The following is a 22,611-nucleotide window of genomic DNA, read 5'->3' as shown; positions in this document are numbered from 1 at the left end:
AATTATAATTCAAAAAGATGCATGCACCCCTATGTTCATAGTAGCAGTATTTACAACAGCCAAGACATAGAAGCAACCTAAATGTCCATCAACGGACCACTGACTTAAGATGTCACACACACACACACACACACACAATGGAATATTACTAACCCATAGAAAAGAATGGAATAATGTCATTTGCAGCAACACGGATGGACTTAAGAGATGATCATATTAAGTGAAGTCAGATAGAGAAAGAAAAATATCATATGATATCACTTATATGTGGAATTAAAAAAATTATACAAATGAATTTATTCACAAAACAGAAATAGATTCATAGACATAGAAAACAAATATATGGTTACCAAAAGGGGATAGTGGGTAGGAGAGGGATAAATTAGGAGTTTGGGATTAACATATACACACTATTAAATATAAAATAAACAACAAGGACCTACTACATAACACAGGGAACTGTAGTCAATATCTTGTAATAACTTATAATGGAAAGGAATCTGAAAAAGAATAGATATATAGAAAAAGTGAAAGTGAAGTCACTCAGTCATGTCGGACTCGTTGCAACCCCGTGGACTGTAGCCCACCAGGCTCCTCCATCCGTGGGATTCTCCAGGCAAGAATACTGGAGTGGGTTACCATTTCCTTCTCCGGGGATCTTCCCAACCCAGGGACCAAACCCAGGTCTCCTGCATTGCAGGCAGACACTTTAACCTCTGAGCCACCAGGGAAGCCCTAGATATATAGATATGTGTATAAATGAATCACTTTGCTGTGTACCTGAAACTAATACAACATTGTAGATCAACTATGAAAGAAAGTGAAAGTGAAGTCGCTCAGTTGTGTCCGACTCTTTGCGACCCCATGGCCTGTAACCTGCACCAGGCTCTTCCGTGCATGGGATTCTCCAGGCAAGAATACTGGAGTGGGTTGCCATTTCCTTCTCCAGGGGATCTCCCCGACCCAGGGATCAAACCCAGGTCTCCCACATTGCCGGCGGACGCTTTACCCTCTGAGCCACCAATTTAAAAATGGTTTAAAAAGTAAAGTGATTTTCCAAGTTAAAAAGAATATAGTAAATAAATATAATTATGTCTCTCATACTTCTTCCTCAGACACCTAGAACAGGGTGTCTGCAAATTATAGTCTGTAAGCCAAGACCAGCCTGCTGACAATTTTTGCAAATAAAGTTTCATTGGACCATAGGCATGCCCACTTAATGTTTATGTATCACCATGGCTGCTTTTGTGCCACAATGGTGGAACTGAATAGTTGTGACAGAGAATCGATGATCCACAAAACCTAAAATGGAACTATCTGGCCTTTTACAGAACAGATTAGCCAACCTCTAATCTAGAGTAAGGGCTTCCCCGGCTCAGGGGTAAAGAATCCACTTGCCAATGCCAAGAGATACAAGTTTGATCCCTGGGTTGGGAAGATCCCCTGGAGAAGGAAACGGCAACCCACTACAGCACTCTTGCAGGGAAATCGCACAGACAGAGGAGACTGGCAGGCTATAGTCCGTGGGGTCACAAAGAGTCAGACACAACTTAGCAACTAAACAATGACAACTCAATAATCTAGAGGAAAGAAAGTCCATCACATATATAACTGAACATGTACTTCATGAATATGGATAAATAAATAGGGAATTGTCTGTTTTATACTTCCATCCACTAGTTCTTAAAAAGAATAAAATAAATGAATTATCTCCCCAAATACATCTTCCCACTGTTTGTTTCTGCTTCAACTTGGATAAGTTGGCCCTGTATTAATCAAATAGTTTATCATCTAATTTGGACCTCAGTTCATTTTTATAATATACACACTGGGGAAAGGAGAGAAATACTTCTTAAGTTGAAGATTAGTGCTAAGAACTGAAAAAGCATTTCTTATGCTTTTTTTTTTTTTTTTGGTTTGCTTTTTAAAGCTTCTCTGGCCTTTTGGAAGAACAAACAAGAGTTCCTGGCTATTCTGACTGATCGCACACCTGGATTTCAAGGCCACTACCTTCTTGTATAAGGTCACTGATACGTGCAGCCAACATGGACTTTCTTTCCAAGCTGTTCCTTATTGCCCTACAAAAAGGTACTGACCCTGGAAGAGAGTTCACCATATTCTAACTGAAGTTCTTACCAGGTTACCTGTGCTGTTAACTGCCTGGCATCTGCTGCTTCCTTTGTTTGCAAAGAGGGAAAAGATTGGAGTCTAGATTTTAGGGTTTATTCCCATGTTTCGGAGGAGCTGGGATTCCCCCACAAAAACTGACCACCAAAGTTACAAATCATTCTTTCACTCCAGCATTCTCAAGAGTTCGTAATAGTTAAACTAGCTTGTTTGACATGAGAATAAATTGCTGAAAAAAAAATACTGTTTATCTATGAACAAATTCTGCTATCAATCAAGGAAGCAAAATCTAAGTCAGAAGTCTCATACTGGCATCTGGAGGGCTGGAGCTGGCAGCAGACCTGTTTAATTTGGCCCACAAAGGATTATTTAAAAACAAAACCAGCAACAGAGCCAACATCTAGATATTGGGAGTTTTCACATAAAATCCAGATTTCTGATTTTTTTTTTAGAGACAGCACATTCTCACATGGCTGCAGACCTCGCGGTAGAGCTCAGCTTCCCCCAAGGCTATGCTGCCCTGGGCTGGCCCTTCAGTGTCTGAGTTTGCAACTGTGGGGAAAACGACCTTTAAAAAACTGCTCTGCTCTTTCAGGCAGTGATGAGACCAATGAGAGTTCAGGAATCAAAACCCCCAAAGTCCTGAGACTGAATTTCAGTTCTTTCTCCTTCTCCACTTAGGGGTGGCATGAATGAAGGGGAACTGGCCAGAGACAGACTCTCCAAGCCCTTTCCAGAGATGACTTGAATAAACGTGGTCCAAGGTAGCTCAGCTGGTAAAGAATCCACCTGCAATGTGGAAGACCAGGGTTCAGTCCCTGGGATGGGAAAATCCCCTGGAGGCGGGCTGGTAACCCACTCCAGTATTCTTGCCTGGAGAATCCCCGAGGATGGACAGAGGAGCCTAGAGGGCTACAGTCCATGAGGTCGTAGAGTCAGACATAACTGAGCGACTAAGCACAGCACAGGGCATCACTAAGACTCATCTACAATAATATGCATTAATAAGCCAACATCAAGAAATGTCTTATCCTCATGACCCATTTCTGTTTATTTCCCTGACTATTCTACCACTACCTTCTTAATCATTTGATAAATAATGTGTTGGGCATCTACTGGAGGCAAACCAGTATATTTTATACTCAATGAATTCAGGAATTCTTTGATGCCTAGGATTTGATAAAGTCAGCTGGGAAGAAAACACACACACAGATCAGAGAGGAACTAACAGCCCTAACTTTGTGCCAGGCACTGTACTCAGAGCTTTCATTCTCATAATTTACTCTAAGAGATAAGATGATTCTTATCTTAAAAGAGGAATACACTTTAGAGCCTTAAATGGTAGGTAGAGGCCAAAGAAACTGAAGAACATTGGTGCAGAACAGTGTGTATAAAGTGACACACACTACCTAAGAAAAAGTATTTATTATAAAATTGTTAAAATGAAATTACTAGCAAACTATACCATTTTGACTGTTCTCTACATTAAAGAGTGCTATTTTCCACTCTTTGTAACGTGCAATAATTTTTGGTGGTACACATGCATCCATTCTTTAATAATAATGGCTAGTATTTACTTTAATGCTTAGAAAAAATAGAATTAAACATCACACCAAAAATAAATAAATAAATAAACATCACACAGTGGTTTTACTGATGATATCGTTTGAGAAAAGACTAAAAAGTGAGTTAGCTTAAAAACAGATTTAAAGAAAAATATTAAACATGACATTTGATACATAGATATGATAAACACTCTTGAAGGTGGTATGCAACAATACTGGCGTTTTATATATATTTATATTGGAAGAGTAAGACACAAGCTGTATATTTATCAATCAGAAAGAACAAAGCTCTGATTGCTTAGTGCAAAATTCACAGCCACATAGGATTCCCTAACAATACTGTCTCTGTGTAGAGTGTTACCACTGAAGCTACTTTCTGGAATCTGAAGTAGGGAAGGAGTGGAGGAAGCTGTGAGAAAACAAAATGCTGTCTAGTAATTGAATCCTGGATTTGTAGCATCAAGATTTAGTATGTATTGTACTTAGTACCTGAAGGAGAAGCAAGGTTCTTCTTGACAATGTCAGCTAGGTTGGCAAAACAATGTCAAACCACAGCTAAATAACACAAAATGCAACACACTTTTGTTAACAAACCATAAAACTGTACCTATGTACAAATGTTTCTATATAGCAGACGCAGGTATTTTTTCTTATTTGCTGCTAACAAGGCCTAAGGCAACAGAATGAGAATGAAACCTAGATAACAGTTGGATTAGATAAAGAGGGTTCAGTTCAGCTCAGTTGCTCAGTCGTATCCGACCCTTTGTGACCCCATGGACTGCAGCACAACAGGCTTCCCTGTCCTTCACCAATTCCTAGAGTTTACTCAAACTTATGTCAGTGAGGCCATCCAACCATCTCATCCTCTGTTGTCCCCTTCTCCTCCCGCATTCAATCTTTTCTAGCATCAGGGTCTTTTCCAATAAGCCAGTTCTTCACATCAGGTGGCCAAAGTATTGGAGCTTCAGCTTCAGCATCAGTCCTTCCAATGAACATTCAGGACTGATCTCCTTTAGGATGGACTAGTTGGATCTCCTTGCAGTCCAAGGGACTCTCAAGAGTCTTCTCCAACACCACAGTTCAAAAGCATCAATTCTTCGGGACTCAGCTTTCTTTATAGTCCAACTCTTATATTCATACATGACTACTGGAAAAACCAGATAAGGAGGGTAACAGGCCAGAATGCCTATGTATATAAGGGCACTGCAAAGTAAGGCCCTGGGGAAAGAAGACATTTAGGTCTCCTCACACCTGTCTATGCCTAAATTTGCTTTTTGACCCCATCACGGAGGGAAAAAGAAAAAAAAAAAAAACACACCAAAATCCTATTTAAATGTATGACATCTATTGTTTAAACCTCAGAAAACTCAAAGAGCAATGAATAAAGGCTACTGTCCTGCTTAAAAAATAATTTCATATTTGTATTTATCGAGAAGCGAAATTCGTTGTTTTAAGAAACATACTCAGTCATGTCCCGACTCTGTGATCCCACAGATTGGGGCCCACCAGGTTCCTCCATCCATGGAATTTTCCAAGCAAGCATATTGGAGTGGGTTGCCATTCCCTTCTCCAGGGAATATTCTGGACCCAGGGATTGAACCCAGATCTCCCACATTGCAGGCAGACTCTTTACCATCTGAGCCACTAGGGAAGACTGTTTTAGGAAACAGGAGCTAATAAATTAGGAAGCAGTCCAGTCAACCCAGCTCTTTTCAAAGGTCTTGGTACCTAAGAGATGTGGGAACATCAATCAGATGCCAAATAATTTTCTGGAAATATCGGTTCAGTTGCTCAGTGGTGTCCTACTCCGCAACCCCAAGGACTGCAGCATGCCAGGCTTCTCAGTCCATTACCAACTCTCAGAGCTTGCTTAAACTCAAATGCTGGAAATACATCAAGCTGGAAAAAACTGGTATTTATCTGTGATTACTGAAAACAGTTAGTACTATAATAACGTAAGAAGCCACTTCGGGTGTGTTAGTGTATGTGTGGGTGGGAGGAAGGAAGGAAAGGAGGCAGGTAGGGAGAGTGAGGGAGGTGAGCGTCCTCCAAGGTCTTTGCTTGAAGGACAGTAATAGTGACAATAATCTGAACAGTTTCGGTTCAGTTCAGTCGCTCAGTCACGTCCAATTCTTTGCGACCCCATGGATTGCAGCACACCAGGCTTCCCTGCCCATCACCAACTCCCGGAGCCTCCCGAGTTCTCAACTAAGCAGCAGGCACTGTGGTAAGTGCTGCCCAAGGACCATCTCATTTAATCTTCACCGTAATCCCACGGGGGAACTGCAACCATTGGCACTTGATGTAAGGAGGAACTCAGGCATGGAAAATCAAGCAGATTGGATCTAATACCCTGCAGTACTGGGTCCTGACTCCAAACTTTCACTCTTAAACACTAGTCCGTTAGCTGCCTTCTAAGGCAAGATGGGTCCGGGTTAAGCAGGGTTTGGGAACTGCCAACCACTGTATGCAAGCCTAGAGTCCCAGCTGAAGTTCTCAGGGTTACCTGTGGTGTTTCTTCACTGTGCCCCCACCCTCTCCAGTACCTCTCTAAATAATTGATTTATTTAGCACCTCTCTAAATTCAGACATGTAAAGAACGTTCGAGGGGGTTTCCCTGGTGGTCCAGTGGCTGGGAATCAGCCGTGCAATGCAGGGGACAGGTGTTCAACTCTTGGTCAGGGAACTGAGATCCCACATGCTGCGAAGCAACTAAGCCCATGAGTCACAACTAGAGAAGCCCACACCACAATGGAAGATGCTGCAACTAAGACCTGAAGCAACCAAACAAATAAAATATTTAAAAAAAAAAAAAAGAGCATTTGTGGGAAGAGATGCCAACCTGTGGTCTGCTGAGAGAGCTCACATATCTTAGTGCAGGTTTATGGAAATGGATCAGCAAAGCGAAGTTCCAGCATCACAAATGTGTAACCACTACTCAATGAGCAGCTTCTCTCATTTCCCTGCTAGTGGCAGTAGTATTAGACTCTTTGTGACCCCACGGACTGTAGCCTACCAGGCTCCTCTGTCCATGGAATTCTTCAGGCAAGAATACTGGAGAGGGCAGCCAGTCCCTTCTCTAGGAATCTTCCCAACCCAGGGATCAAAACTGGGTCTCCTGCATTCCAGGCGGATTCTTTACCATCTGAGCCGCCAGGGAAGCCCCTCAATTTCCTTACTGTGACCCTACAAGATGTGCATTAGTCCCATGTTATAGATGGAAGAATGAGGCCTGAAGAGGTTCAATCACTCACAAGAAATCGCAACCTAGTAAGGGGTAGACCCGAGATTTGAACTGAGGTCTCTCCAGCTTCACACTCTCTGGTCCTTATATTTCACTTAAAGAAATGCAGATTGCATAGTTAATTGGCAATACGCCCACCCCCCTCAAATTAAAAAGATTAAAATTAAATTAAAAAAAATTAAAGGAATATGGGATCCCATTTACTACAACAGCAGGGAGTAATAGCTACACTCACAGATGAGCAGCCAGGCGGTGGGGGCTTCAGCTCTGGCCCCTGTTAGCTGTGTAAGCGAGGGTAAGTCACTCATTTCCTTTGTGCCTCTTTCTTCATCTGCAAGACGAGAATAATAATGGCACCTGTCCTCTTGGGTTGTGCTGAGGAACGAATGATTTAGTATTTGTGGATTGTTTATTTACATGTTTGGGAAATAAAAAGATAAACCTCTTTTATGTGAGCACAGATGACAAACAGCCAGGGGCAGTGGACATATTATCAATGGACGATGTATCTAAACAAGTTTTCACAGTGGCCAACAGTGCAAGCCCACCACAAATACTAGCTGCGGGGCTGGTTTTTGATCTGAGTTGCTGCACCGAAGAACACACTGGGAATAAAGTCCTAGGCTTTAGTCCTAGACTGGATATGAATCAGTTATATGAGGAGGAGAAGGCATTTCACTCTTCTGGGTCTCAGTTCCTCCCATGGAGACTGGATGGCCTGTCAGGGGAGACAGGACAGAAACAGGTCCATGTGCCCTGGGTTCTGATTCTCCCGCGTAGGAATTTTATCACTTTCGACATACAGCTTCATCTTTGAATTTCAATTTCCTCTCCTCTTTTTATTAATGCCAAAGAAGCTGATGTTGAATGGCTCTATGAAGACCTACAAGACCTTCTAGAACTAACACTAAAAAAAGATGTCCTTTTCCTCATAGGGGACTGGAATGCAAAAGTAGGAAGTCAGAAGATACCTGGAGTAACAGGCAAGTTTGGTCTTGGAGTACAAAATGAATCAGAAGAAAGGCTAACAGAGTTTTGCCAAGAGAACGCACTGGTCATAGCAAACACCCTCTTCCAACAACACAAGAGACAACCATACACATGGACATCACCAGATGGTCAACACCTAAATCAGATTGATTATATTCTTTGTGGCCAAAGATGGAGAAGCTCTATACAGTCAGCAAAAACAAGACCGGGAGCTGACTGTGGCTCAGATCATGAACTCCTTATTGCAAAATTCAGATTGAAATTGAAGAAAGTAGGGAAAACCACTGGACCATTCAGGTATGATCTAAGTCAAATCCCTTAAGATTATACAGTGGAAGTGACAAATAGATTCAGGGGATTAGATCTGATAGACAGAGTGCCTTAAGAACTATGGACAGAGGTTCATGACATTGTACAGGAGGTGGGTGATCAAAACCATCCTCAAGAAAAAGAAATGCAAAAAGGCAAAGTGGTTGTCTGAGGAGGCATTACAAATAGCTGAGAAAAGAAGAGAAATGAAAGGCAAAGTAGAAAAGGAAAGATTACCCATTTGAATGCAGAGTTCCAAAGAGTAGCAAGGAGAGATAAGAAAGGCTTCCTCAGTGATCAATGCAAAGAAATAGAGGAAAACAACAGAATGGGAAAGACTAGAGATCTCTTCAAGGTAATTAGAGATATCAAGGGAACATTTCAGGCAAAGATGGATTCGATAAAGGACCAAAATTGTATGGACTTAACAGAAGCAGAAGATATTAAGAAGAGGTGGCAAGAATACACAGAAGAACTGTACAAAAAAGATCTTCATGACCCAGATAATCATGATGGTGTGACTATTCACCTAGAGCCAGACATCCTGGAATGTGAAGTCAAGTGGGCCTTAGGAAGCATCACTACAAACAAAGCTAGTGGAGGTGATGGAATTCCAGTTGAGCTATTTCAAATCCTAAAAGATGATGCTGTGAAAGTGCTGCACTCAATATGCCAGCAAATTTGGGAAACTCAGCAGTGGCCACAGGACTGGAAAAGGTCAGTTTTCATTCCAATCCCAAAGAAAGGCAATGCCAAAGAATGTTCAAACTACTGCACAATTGCACTCATCTCACACAGTAGCAAAGTAATTCTCAAAATTCTCCAAGCTAAGCTTCAACAGTATGTGAACCAAGAACTTCCAGATGTTCAAGCTGGGTTTAGAAAAGGCAGAGGAACCAGAGATCAAATAGCCAACATCTGTTGGATCATAGAAAATGCAAGAGAATTCCAGAAACACACCTACTTCTTCTTCATTGACTATGCTAACGCCTTTGACTGTGTTGATCACAAGAAACAGTAGAAAACTCGTAAAGAGGTGGGAATACCAGACCACCTGACCTGCCTCCTGAGAAATATGTATGCAGGTCAGGAAGCAACAGTTAGAACTGGACATGGAACAACAGACTGGTTCCAAATTGGGAAAGGAGTACATCAAGGCTGCATATTGTCACCCTGCTTATTTAACTTATATGCAGAGTACATCATGTGAAATGCCAGACTGGATGAAGCACAAGCTGGAATCAAGATTGCAGGGAGAAATATCAATAAATTCAGATATGCAGATGACACCACCCTTCTGGCAGAAAGTGAAGAGGAACTAAAGAGCCCCTTGATGAAGGTGAAAGAGGAGAGTGTAAAGCTGGCTTAAAACTCAGCATTCAAAACATGAGACCATGGTATCTGGTCCCATTACTTCATGACAAACAGATGGGGAAATGATGGAAACAGTGACAGACTTTATTTTGTTGGTCTCCAACTGTCCAACTGTGGACAGTGACTGCAGCCATGAAAATTAAAAGACGGTTGCTTCTTGAAAGAAAAAGCTATGACAAACCTAGACAGCACGTTAAAAAGTGGAGACATTTCTTTACTGACAAAGGTCCATCTAGTCAAAGCTACGGTTTTTCCAGTAGTCGTGTATAGATATGAGAGTTGGACCATACAGAAAGCTGAGTGCTGAAGAATTGATGCTTTTGAACTGCAGAGTTGGAGAAGACTCTTGGGAGTCCCTTGGATTGCAAGGAGATCAAATCAGTCAATCCTAAAGGAAATCAGTCCTGAGTATTCATTGGAAGGACATATGGTGAAGCTGAAGCTCCAGTACTTTGACCATGGGCTGTGAAGAACTGACTCACTGGAAAAGACCCTGATGCTGGGAAAGATTGAAGGCAGGGAGAAAAAGGGACGACAGAGGATGAGACGGTTGGATGGCATCACCGACTCAATGGACATGAGTTTGAGCAAGTGCCAGGAGTTGGTGATGGACAGGAAGCCTGGTGTGCTGCAGTCTATAGGGTCACAAAGAGTTGGCCACGACTGAGCGACTGAACTAAACTGAACCTGGCCCCCATATTCTACAGGGGTGCAGACAAATAAAGAATTTCTGTTAATGCCTGTTGCATCTGCTAAGATATGTAATAAAATTTTCAGTTTGAGTAGAAAAAAAAAGTTGCATGAGGTACAAAAACATAAAAACCAAACCAAATGAAAACAACAAAAAAACTGAAGTAAAGATTTTAATTAAAGCCCAAAGTACCAAGAAAGAGAAAGAAAGATATGCAGGTACAAAACTCTCATGTATCTCCAGACTCCTCTGAATTCTTAGAAGAGGTGGTTTGGGTGGGAGACTGACTGAGTTAAGAATCTTTACTGTCTGAGCCACCAAGGAAGCCCCTAAGATACTATAAAGTGGTTAAATTAACATACTCAGCAGGTACACGGGCTTTCTAAAGCTGAATGCCAACTGGGATAATTAAAGGCTAGAGCCCTCTTCTTTTTAAAAAATTGACTCCCCTGTAAACTGCCTGCTGACAAAGGCATGATTGTACGAATACATAAGGAAACTTTTCTCCTCCATTCTTAATCTAAAGAAAAAGAAACACACAAAAAAGTCTTACCTTACCCCCAAGCTCAAGGAGCACACAAATCCACTAGAACTAAAAGGGAAGTTACAAAACACTTTTTTTCTTTTTTTTTTTAATTAAGTACTGCAACATCCTTGCTTTGCAGTAACCAGTCTGTTGGAGGCTGGGAAATAGCTAGGGCTGGGGAAGGCATCAGGAGGGAGGCAGGCAGCTGTCCCGGCAAGGCAGGGAGGTGGTCAGCCCAGCTCTGCCCTGAGGGATGGAAGAATGCCCAGGAGCCTCCTCCGTGGCTGTTTGGCCGAAAATAAAATCTGCCATTTTTTTTTTTTTAATACAGTTCTAAAAATAGGGGTTTGGCTTAAATCCTCCAGTTGGTGTTTTGATTTTTAAATTATGTGCAGATGATCATGGTTAAACCCAAGTGAGTACTGGTAAATAATTCAGGGAGGCTGCAATTTTATTTTGATTTCAAGGCTCTAAAACATTTCTTCTTTTAGAATCCAGGAAAGGTGAAAGGAGATCAAAGGAAGGTGATAAGAATGGAGAAGGCTTAAATTCCAGTTTGAAAGCAAAAGGCAGCTGAATATCCCCAAAGCGAAAAACATATTTTAAAAGTTTTATTTTTGGGGAGGGGACTAAAATTCGCTCAAAATAAGTGGAAGAAAAACTGGTGAGTTTCATCTTACTCATACCTTTCCTAATGTCATTTCTGGACTCAAACTTCCTGTACACAAAACTGCAAAAATGCCACTTTTAAAAGCATAAAGACTCTTCTGAATGTTGGGTGATACAAGATTTGGTTTTGGAGATACCAGTTTTAAAGTTTCTTTGATTAGGTACCAATCATAACCAGAATGTATTTCAAGATTGATATGTTATTATAATATCTTTATTAATGAAGATTAATTTCACATGAAATCGGGCTTTTTTTGGGGGGGGCTATTTCTAAAAAGCTTTCACAGAATGGGACACAATGGGTGTGGTTGGGGAGTATTATAAAGAAGCAAGAATTAATGCTATGTGCTTCCAGATAAAATGACTGAAGCAAATGTTTGACTTGTGAATTTTACAGATGCAATTTGCATCTCTAATCTCTAGAGAATAGAGGTTTGGAATTTGGGGTGTGTGTGGGTAGCATCATGTGTGAACCATGAAAGTCACCGTCTCTCCCCCTCTCCCCGGAACAAACACCCACAAACCGATGGGGATGCTCTGAAGGTTAAATTGGATAGTTCAATTGTCCAGGAATGTACGCTATGCAAACAATGTCGGCTCCCTGTGCCAAGGCAGAGATACTGTGGGACTTGAGGCTGCTGGCCACGAGGACAAGGATGGTGGGGCATAGTTCTAGCCACTGGGGCCAAGTGAGAACCCAGGGAGAGTAACTGCAATGTTTCAGTCTCCTAATCTGCAAAAGACAAATAATTACAGAACTTGCTATATTAAAACCAGACTGTGAGTTGGCCTGGGGCGGGGGTTGGTGTAGAGAGAGAGGGCAGGGATAAAGAGCCTTTCTTTTAGGGAGGGTAAAAAGAAGAGAAAACCTGCAAAGTGAACTATGGTTCACTTTTCATGGAACTCTTCTGCTTTGCAAAATGTGCTTCTAAAGGGGATAAGTCCTGGGTATTTAGGAGTTGGGTTAAAGATCCATAAAGAAATCCCTGACTTTTCAGATGCTGGAGGCAGAGAAAGTAGTAGTATGTTGCCAATCAAAGATCGATCCGCCTCGAAGGTCAGAGAAGGCCAGAGGGGATACCGTAGGCTTCTGGGAAGATGCAGTTTGCTTTACAAAAATCTCCTTTAGGCTTTTTTTTTTCCCCCAGAGAAACACAAGGGATGTGGAATGTTCAACTGAGGCAGCAAGAAGGGGATGGGATGCTGATGGGGGTCGGGGTGGGGGTGGGGGGGAGCAAGAGGAGAGGGTAGAGGAAGGGCCCTGTCTCTCCTTGGGATGGCTGGTGTTTTATTTGCACCCTCTAAGAGTTCCTGAAATAATTAACATGTGCTGCCATTCTTGTTTTTCCAGTGGTGATTTCATCCAGTCCCTGCAGAAACTCAGAATTAAATCTCATGGTTTTGTTTTTTGGAGAGCAACTCTCCCCCATACAGGGGAGTTCTGCATACCGTGGAGGGCACGTGAGGCCTGCAACGTTCGCAGAGCACTAATCATTAACACGCTGCTTTTGCAGGCAGGGCTCCCCTTTCTTTGCTGACTATCACATTTCCTTCCATTGGATCCTGCCCTGTCCTGGTTTACTTTCTGTTTCTCCCACTCATTTCCATGCATTCTTCCCTAACACACGCGGAGTCCAGAACAACCTCTCCCTTTCAGCTGGCCAGCTCAACACTTCCCTCACAAACCCTCCTTTTTCAAAATAAATCCATCTCTGACTTATTTTTCCAAGGCCTCTCCCTCTCCTTACTGCCCTGGGAGAAGAAGTTCTTTTCCTTCCCAAATAATGCAGGAGAAGTAGGAGCAAGGTTTGTAAGAAACTGTAAATAAAAAGTTTTCTGAGAGGAAGAAATATCTGGTAATTAAATGTGGAGGCAGACAGATCTGTGTGTGTGTCCCAGCTTTGTCATTTACTAGCAGCGAGGCTCTGTAGAGGTTACATGACCTCCCTAAGCCTCAGTTTTCTCATCTGCAAAATGGAGATGATAATGCAAAAACTCTGTTAAGGGCTATAAGGAGAACTGAATGAGGTGATCACATGAAATGCTTCCAGTTCCTGGAATATAGTAAAGACTCAAGAAATCTTTGCTGCTACATTACTATTATTATTTTAAACCTTTTGGATAGGAATGTCACCACCCCCACCCCATTAGCCCCACAGCATAAACAGTAAAAAGGACTCTGCCTCTAAAAGCTAAAGAACAGAACCATAAGGAAGCCTTGGGCACAATTATTTGCTGATCCAGCCTCTGGGAAGCACTTCTTGGAGGCAATGTACAGAAGGGAGCAAACAGTCTATTTTTAGGTACTTCCCATCAGGACACAGTGGTTGATCTGGATGCCTTACCTGGCAGGCCAGCCTGGACCACAGCCCCCCTCTCTGCAGGCTGTCAGCATTCTTGGGGGATGGAACACAGCCCCGGACTCAGGAATTTTACAGTCAATTTGCCCCCCTCCCCATGTCCCTTCTCCCTTTTGGTGACCTCCAGGCTAGAGCTAAATGAAAAGCCACAGCTCTGTCTCACAAGTAAGGCAAGCGGCCTGTCTGCTGCTGCTGAGTCACCGCCTTCTCATGTGTAGAGTCTCTGAGAAAAAGACACCCCAAACACACAGAGTCAGGCTCCAAATCTCAGAAAGACTCGGATTCACTAGGGCGTGCTGAAGAGCTGGAACTCTGGGCACAGGAGGTACATCCCTGCCCAGACTGCCAAGAGTCTACCTACCTGAGAGAGAGAGACAGACAGAGAGAGAGAGAGAGAAGAAAGGGAGACAGAAAGAAAGGAAGAAGGGAAGAAGCCCGAACCTTTCCTTATAAGGTAACACCGCATGCCAGTTGTGGTTCTGAATGGCTCAGCATCCTAGCACCATGTGACATTCCCTGCAGCCAGGCCTTCACGCTTCTGTGAGGCTCTGGGGGCAGAATGGGAAAGTCTTTGGTGTGCCTATGGGGATAACAAACAAATAGGGACAGGCTCGGCCGGTGGGGCCCCACATTCTCCTGATTCACCACAAGGCCTCACAGCCCTCCTTCACGCTGCGGCCTGCAGGACCCCTGCCTTGTAGCTCGGGCGCTGGGAATGCTCTCAGGTTGCTCTGTAGGCATCTTTCCTCTCGGGCTAGGCACAAGCTTCTTGAGGGCAGAAACCCTCCTTTATTCCCTTTGTTTCACCCTGCCATGCTTATCAGAGTGTAATCCACCCAGCAGTTACTCAATAAATGCTTGATGACGGACTCGGGCTGAGAATTCTATGCATCAGTAGGTGATCGCTTTATATCATTAACCCCCAACTTATAAATCAGCAGGGTTTCAAAAGTTGGCTTTCAAAGAAGGCACTTAGGGAGCATATTTTCCCATGGAAACAGTGTTATAACTGGGGATTAGGTTTCTAGGCCCACTCATTTCTCAGAATATCCTACACATATTTATATACCTTCTTATTGAGCCATATAATTTGTCTCAGACTCACATCAGACTGGCAAGTACATGTGCTTGAAACTTCAGTTCTTTCAGTTTAATGATTCATTTCAGTTACAGCATCAGGGCCTTGTGTAGATTCCCACCCACCCTCCCTGCCCTGATTGCATATATTTCATATTTTATGACACTTTATGTAGCATCAGGTAACATGTTTGACACTTTAAAAATAACATTGAGAGGGAAATAAGTATTTTTTGCTCATCATAAAAAAAAAAAAAAAAAAAGAAGAAGAAAAAGGCTTCCCTGATAGCTCAGTTGGTAAAGAATCTGCCTGCAATGCAGGAGACCATGGTCTGATTCCTGGGTTGGGACGCTCCCTTGGAGAAGGGATAGGCTACCCACTCCAATATTCTTGGGCTTCCCTGGTGGCTCAGATGGTAAAGAATCCACCTGCAATGCAGGAGACCTGGGTTCGATCCCTGGGTTGGGAAGATCCCCTGGAGAAGGGAAAGGCTACCCACTCCAGTATTCTGGCCTGGAGAATTCCATGGACTGTATAGTCCATGGGGTGGCAAACAGTTGGACACGACTGAGTGACTTTCACGTCAAAAAGAGATGCATACACTTTTGTTTTTGCTTTTATATTAAAATACTTTTTCAATAGTTTTTAACTACTTTATTACTTGGGCCACCTGAACTTACTCAACCACACACACACATACACACACTCCTATACATATACTCACATTCTATCCACTTTCAAAAAAATATTTGTAGTAAGAATCACAATCTCCAAGAATGGCCATTTATGTTTTCGTATAAATATAAATGTGCTCTCGGGTGGCACTGTCCAGGATGGGGCCTTCCAGTAGGTCAGGGTTGCTGTATTTAGGGTCGTGAGTTCAAACGTATATGCACTTCCCCCAAAATACACTCACCCAATGCCTGAGGTCGTACTGCTCCCTACAATATTTCACAGACACTTAAAACCAAAACAGCCATACCTTGGCCCTTGTTCTCATTCAATAGCATCCCCCAAAGATACATCTAATTGATAATCCAGCATGAAAAGCGAGACCAGTGGAAAGGGTTCTTCTGTGGACACTCCAGAAGAGGCAAGCCCAAACAACAGGCAAACAGGTTGGGAGCAAACCGCACATGCCAGTAAACTCACATACGAAATGTGCCTCTCCCCACCTTTTAGCATTCATGGCTGCCTTCTAACCCAAACCAGCATTTAACGCAGCCCAATAGAGACGTCAGGTTAATGACCGTGAAGCGTGACAAGTACCAGTGCATTTGTACCACATCTGTCTTTCAGCAAGAGTTATTACCAAGACACAAGGAACTGTGGTCTCTCCTCCGCCCCTCTGCGCCTGGCTCATCCTTGATTGAATGTGCTGACCCTTTAATGGGAAGCTCTGAATAACTGGATGTTCTCGTTAGCAGCTCTTTCCCTACAGCAGCACTTAAGGAGAACCTAACATATGTTCCTCTCCTCTCCTGCCACCGGGAGAAATACAACTTAATCATCGTAGGAATTAATTATCCTGTATTTATCTTTCCGTGGAGTTTCAGGATGTGGCTCTGCTTCCAGCTCCCATCAGTGACAAGAGGGCAGCTGTCTAAGGACTATAGGAGACTGGGCTGAAAAAACTGGAATTCCAATAGACAACTTTGAAAGTATGATGGTGTACTTTAAAAAAAAATTCACGTACGAACAGAGCACTTTCGTCTCTGAAAAATGCCAAGTGTGTAGGGGTGGGATTAATAGGTTTTATGTTGCCAGATCCCAATGATTTGATCTATCATTCTAACCTGAGGATGGCAAATGTTGGCCTGCCTGCGACCCCTCCCCCACTGCACCCGTGGCAGACATCACTAATAGATCACATGCTCGTTTCTTATTGGGCCCAGACATGAGTGAACATCCTCTTTCAACACCTGGCTCCAATCAACTGCAGGTGACACACAGGTTGAAAACAATTGGCTAGTCCTATTCTGAACGCTTTAGTACTTTAACTTTTTTACGTTTCATGCACCTGGTAGTTGACTGAGGTATCATCATTTTAGCAACATCCTGTCTATTCTCAGCTCATCCCTGAGCTAATCTGCGCTGCAAATAATATTAGCTATCAGACACTTAATGTCTAAGTGCCAATTTATATCCGTGTATCCCTACAAAAACCCCAAAGCAGGCAAGGCTTGCACGAACCTGATCTGGATCACAGCTTCCAGCAACTTTCCCTGGTGACTCCCTGGCTGAGCTGGTGGCCTCCCCTCAGCCTCCTACAGCGCCACCCCAGCACTGACCTTGGACTACAGAAGCAAGCTCATGGGGTTGTCCTGTCTTCCCTACTCAACTCCACAAAGGCAAGACCTCATCTTACTTCCCTTTGACGCCCAGCCCCTGGACCACAGCTGAGTACGTGGTGGGTGTCTGATAAACATACTGTAAGAATGTTTTGCTTGGTTTTTAAAGCTCCTGTTTTCAAATATCTCCAAGCTTTAGCTCGTGTTCTATACTGAAGAGGTGATCCCTGACCACTGCTACCTCTCGTGGTCATTTACATCATAATGCAAGGTGTGCTGGTGGGTGGAGGGAGCCACCACTGAGGTAGGGACCTGGGCAGCCCCCAGAGGCTTGCTTGGGTCCAGCCTTGGCCCCACCCTCCTCTGAGCAGTCCAAAGCCCCACAGTCCCTCATTCTCTGTTTCTATCTCCACTCTACACTGCATTTTTTTTTTCTTTCCTTTTTTCGCCTTTCTCTGTCTCCCAAATGGGATCATAGTCTCCCCAGCTCTGTAATCCCAGTACTTACTAAAGTGCTCGGGTGGGGTGAATAAAGATTCTCTGCAGGGATTTGTAACTGGTAAAAAGAGCATTGGCCTGAGCAGGGAGCTGCTTCCGGGGCTGCATGGACCCCCTCTCCCTGGGTGAGTCTCCTTGCCCGATGGCGTCTGTAATTCTTCATGCGCGAACACCTGCCCCAGGCAGGCCAGGCAGCACACAGAAGCTGGGACGGTGCATCTAAGCCCTCTGCCAGGTTAAAAGCAGGGTACCACGGCTCTGGCATGGACAGGGCCCAGGCGTCACCAGCACACCCCATCCCTCGTGGGCCTGGCCCAGCTCTCCTCCGGTCCCCGCAGGGCAGCCTGCTTCCCAGTCACCTGTAAGAATGGACGTGCCCTGCCCCGTGCCCTTCCTACCACGTGACTCGCCGCACATTCTTGCCTCGCCTTCTCCCCACCGGCTGCCTGCACAGATTCTTAGGAGGATCAAGTGTAGCCTCCTAGCGGGACCCCGGGCGCACTGACTTTGGACTACCTTTAAGCTCTTTCCAAGCCCACTCCCAGTCCGCGCTGAGCCCCGATGCCACCTGCACTCATTGCCCACCCCTACCACTTTATCCATCACCCCCTGATGCCCACAGCTGTGGTCTCCTGCTCGGGGAGCAATGTCACCATTGGCAGCTGCCCAACCAGACATTCGGGAGTCACCCTGGGCTCCCTCCACCCACTGCACCTCGGCTTCTTCTTCCTGGTCCTGCTCACTCGACCTCCCCGGTATTGCTCAAGTGGGTATGTTTTTATCCCCTTCGCCACCATGCTACTGAGGACCACGACTATTATAGCAACACTGCAACAGCTCCCTGGCTGGTCTGCCTTCCAGAACCCACCCCAACCTCTTCTTCACAGCCAGTGGTTTCTGAAAGAAAAATCTGATCCTATCCCTCCTCTCTAGAGACTTCTGCCCCAACTTAGATGTCGCTTCCTCCTAGAAACCTTGTTCCTGGAAGCCTGCTCTCACAACACCTGCATTTCGTCCCTTAGAAGCCTGGGGAGGAGGGGGGCTTCTCCACTGAGGAATCACCTTGTTTCCCTCAGAACAGCATGAGCTATTTAACAATTCCCTCTATGGTAAGCACTCTAGCCTGTCACTCAATAGCCATCCCCCTGTTTCCTCGGTACTGGCAGAACCGGGGCATCATCTCCTCATGTGATTAGGGAAAATCTAGATTGAGGGCACATAAATGACTCCATCCTATTTGTCACGGCTGAATTTATGAATGAGCATGTGTCTCAGTGTTGGTCTACACGACATACCGGGGAGTTGGTTGGGGGCTTTTGAAACATCTCTTTGTTTTTAAAGAGGGCTGCATAAGAAATCATTATCTGCTTTGGTACTGGAATGAGAAGATGGGATGCCTGCAGCCTTTCTGTACCTATGAGGAGAGTTTGCTGATGCTCTGAGGTTGACATGATAGCTAGAACTTGATGTTGTCAATGAGCACTAAATTGGTCAACTGGGAACAGCCTACCTCTGGACTTCTCTTCTTAGATGAGAGATTAAGTCCCCTTTTTGGTTTAGGCCAGTTTGAGTTGGGTTTCCTATTACTTGTAGCCCAAACAGATACAGCTTCTTAGGGCATTTTTCACTTTCTATTTTGTCTTAGAGGCACTTAGGTATAAATCTGGTTTCTTCTGTTAGACCTTTGGCCTTTTAAGGACAGGGTTTGTATTTTATGTATCCTTGTATCCCCCAAAGTGGCTTATCCCACTCCTATGCTTGAGTGAAGAGAAACCACTATCTTCTGGGCTCATGCTGTGAAGTGCTAGTGCTTTAAAGTGTTCAACATAGGAAGAAACATGAACAAAAAATTTAAGTCAATTCCAAGAGGCACAACCCACCCCACCCATCCTTATACACCTTATAGTGCCAAGAACATGCTTAGTACCAAGTAGATGCTCAAAAATGTTTGCTAAGTGAATAATTTAATTTGCCTCTGATGAGTCAAGGGCACTTAAGAGTTTTATAGTGTCCTAGGGTCATAATGATGAACAGTAATTATGAACAAATTGTGCTAAATATAGCCTGGTCCTGGGACATCACTAGTGGTAAGTTGTTGTTTATTTATATGAGAGCCCTGATACCACCAAGATGCTAAGGCATTTAAAAGAACAAGCAGCAGGGCCAGGCGTTGGAGAATAAAGCAAAAACTAAAGTTCAAGCAGCAGACGCGAAGGTGCCGAATGTGTACTGAATGCCCTTGCTGTCTGTGCCCGCTCTGGGGCCACAAACACTAGTCAAACAGGCCCACCGTCCTAGGCGGCTTTGCATCTGCAGGGCAGGGGGAGAAAAACAGACAACTTCCAGACCATGTGGTCAGGGTTAGGAGAGGTAATAGGGTACGACAGGGATGCCCAGACCAGACGTGCTGAGTCAGGAAGGTCCCCCAGAGGAACATTAATGCCGCACCTGAATGCAGCAGAGGAGCTAGTTAATCCAAGGGGCACGGAGAGAGAAGGAAAAAGCAGTAGCATGAGCAGGTTTGAAGTTTATAATAAGCCCATTCTGGCTACGTTATCTGGTACGAAAGGCAAGGCTGGACTCAAGAAGACCAGTTGGGAGGCTACTGCAATAATTCACTGTGGAATAACAGGGGTGTCTCAGACTAGAAACAGCCTGACGACGAATGACATCATGTTCCCTAAGATCTCGGGGTGCTGTGGTCTTTGCCCAAAGGGCAATGACTCTGAACGCCAAGCCTCTCGAGTTCAGGATGGGGAATGGGTAACTTGGTATAGCCATGTGGCTTAAAATTTCTACTTGGTTGTAAAACACTGCATTAGAATGAGATATGAAAACCTGATACTTTAAGAGGAGAAGTGTAGCCCTGTGTGTATATGTGTATGTACTGATGTAAACGTGTGCACACACGCATGTGTGTGTGATGTCATGCCTCCTCACTCACACTGATCCCACAGTTACGAGTGCACAAGGATGGTTCTGATCCCAACAAGGTGACCCAGCTCAAGCCTCTTTGACCCTCGGTTTTTTTGAAGGTCCCACGAAGGGACTGGACCTCAGAATCTCTAAAAATCAAACACCTGCCTTGAATTTCCAACGTCTGGCAGCAAAAGGGTTTGGTAAATTAAGAGTCGTGGATAATGAGCATAGGGGTAATCTGATGATGACTTTGAGGGTGATGATCCTGTAGCTCAGAGCCTCTCAGGCAACACCCCTGGGTTAAGGTTCAGGGGTGCCCCAGCCCCAGGTGGCTGAGCAGGGCCTGACTGTCCAGAGCCTGGAGCTGTGGGCATCTCTCTCCCTACCCTGATTCGATGTTCCTACGTGAGAACAGGCAGGAAGTGCTGCTCCAGACAGGAGAGGGGAAAACACCCACAGGAGCCCAGCATCGCCTTTGGCCTCTCACTTCCACCTCCCCTGCCTCACACATGTCCGGTAGCTCATTAAAGACACAGCAGACATCCACCCACTTCCAACTGCAACTTGGAAAGGTGAGCGAAGGACTGACATGGCCGGAAGGTGACAAGTCGTGGAGACAAGGGAGCAATGGCAAATGGGAGCCTTTCTACCTGTGCTCTCAAACTTCCACCTCTGCCTGCCTGGGGACCTTGCTCTGGGGACCATCACCTCCCCCTTGACAGTTCCAAACTCCCTGTCTCCTCTGACATGCACAATTTTTGTCACAGTGGAGAAAAAAAAAATCTGTTTTGAGGGAGAAATATTCAGAGAGAGAAGCATTGCTTTCCTTGAAAAGACTGAACCTGAGGCCTACAGCTCACCCCCCACCCCCGCCCTCAGAGATGCCGAGAAGTTCTGAGAAGATACCAGACGGCACAGTTCACTTACTGAGAAGCGGCAGCAGACGGACGCTTCCATAAACAAGTCTCCGTGCGCAGAGTCACAGGTCTGGGGAGGAGGTTTTAGTCTAACTTCTTTCGGGTTTCCTATTTCAGTGACACACGCATAGAAAAATAAGCAGCCAAACCCCTGGGACTGAATTATTATACCCAGAGAATGATTTAAGAGGCCTGGGTCCTGTCCTTTCTCAGACCTCACTGGCACCGTGACAATCAAAAACACCGCCTGGTCTCAGCGGCCAGCTCGCTAACAGAGGCAGCAGGTCCCCTCTGCTGCTCACATGCCCCGGCGCCGGCCAGGGGTCAGGTCAGGGAAGCAGGCCTGCTTGGGTGCCCGACGCACACACGGCTGTGTGTGCAGGGCTGGCTTGACACCCTGCAACCCTCTGGCCTTTTGAGGCTAATGAGATGTGGCTGGACACCACTCTAGCAGAACAAGCATGGCCAAGAAACGCTTGCCAGAAAAGTGTGAAGCAGATAAAGTTCTCTGAGATGCTCCCTGTGGAAGTGTTTCCTGGAAACATCTGTCACGATGACAGAATTTTCCTGACTGTTCCAATGGAAGAATATCCTATTACTGACAGAAAGTCAGGAGCAAAATCCAGCATATGGAGCTGCATATATATCCCATAATGGAGGCCGACGTGGTTTTTGGGTGGGAGTGTGACGACCGGTACAGTTCTTCTTTGAGGAGTCTTCTCTATGTTGGCTAATTATAGTCTGAGTGGAAGAGTTCAACCCAACAAACACTTACCAAGCTGTTACAGCATACAATGTATTGTGGGAGGCAGCACAGTGCGATGGTAAACAAACCAACAACTTTGGAATCGCGTGGGTTGGGGTTTGTATTCTGACTTCCATTCACTCCCTGTGTGACCTTGGCAAGGTTGCATAACCTCTCTCTGCCTGTTTCCTTCTCTGTAAAATGAAGGTAATAATAGCATCTGACTTAGAGGAGGAGTGTAAGGATGGTACTTGAAGCACTCAGAGTAACTTCTGATCTCTAGTAAGTAGGCAGTATCTGTTTGCTAT

At 44.6% G+C, this 22,611-nt stretch overlaps 1 protein-coding gene across 4 annotated transcripts in view; it reads right to left on the bottom strand.

Annotated features, from left to right (window-relative positions):
* The window catches only part of GNG12 (G protein subunit gamma 12), a 135,688-nt gene that overhangs the window by 39,241 nt on the left and 73,836 nt on the right, over window positions 1-22,611 (bottom strand). Inside the window, exon 1 of one of the 4 annotated variants that reach the window (XM_043461014.1) lies at window positions 22,334-22,538. The exons of the other annotated variants lie outside the window; for them this stretch is intronic. The gene's annotated coding sequence lies outside the window, so the exon portion shown is untranslated. Of the gene's footprint in view, window positions 1-22,333; window positions 22,539-22,611 lie in introns of those variants that run through there. 4 annotated transcript variants of the gene reach the window in all.

Source organism: Cervus canadensis, chromosome 2 (assembly GCF_019320065.1).
Source record: "Cervus canadensis isolate Bull #8, Minnesota chromosome 2, ASM1932006v1, whole genome shotgun sequence".
Classification (NCBI taxonomy): domain Eukaryota; kingdom Metazoa; phylum Chordata; class Mammalia; order Artiodactyla; family Cervidae; genus Cervus; species Cervus canadensis.
Note: the sequence above shows the minus strand (reverse complement) of the source record. Positions and strands in the feature narration are given on the sequence as shown.